Source organism: Bison bison, unplaced genomic scaffold (genome assembly GCF_000754665.1).
Source record: "Bison bison bison isolate TAMUID 2011002044 unplaced genomic scaffold, Bison_UMD1.0 scf7180017864171, whole genome shotgun sequence".
NCBI lineage: Eukaryota > Metazoa > Chordata > Mammalia > Artiodactyla > Bovidae > Bison > Bison bison.
The window spans coordinates 723,863-724,198 of NW_011494743.1; the positions used below are offsets into that span (position 1 = coordinate 723,863).

Below are 336 nucleotides of genomic sequence, written 5' to 3' on the forward strand. Positions count from 1 at the left end.
ACCTGGGAAGGGCACAAAACGCAGGCCCAATCGAGTCTGCACCTCTGAGGACTACCTGAGTGCCTGAACCTGAGCGGCTTAGACCTGGGAGGTGCATGCAGGCCAGGGCTGGCCTCGGACGGTTCCCTGTGGAGCAACCTAGAGCCTCAGCTGTGTGGGCAGGGAGGGCACACGTGCCATGAGCGGGGGCAGGCCCAGTGTGGCTGAGCCACTGTGAGCACACGCCAGTGTTATTTGTTTGGAGCGTCCCTCCCTCCCCACAGCGCGACTGAACAAGTGAGCCTAAAAAAGTGTCCACCACCGCCCCCTTGTGTCAGGGTGGAAATCAGACACTGA

At 61.0% G+C, this 336-nt stretch overlaps 1 protein-coding gene across 4 annotated transcripts in view; it reads right to left on the reverse strand.

Annotated features, from left to right (window-relative positions):
- Positions 1 to 336, reverse strand: part of NEK10 (NIMA-related kinase 10) — a 272,823-nt gene that overhangs the window by 102,073 nt on the left and 170,414 nt on the right. The window lies entirely within an intron of this gene.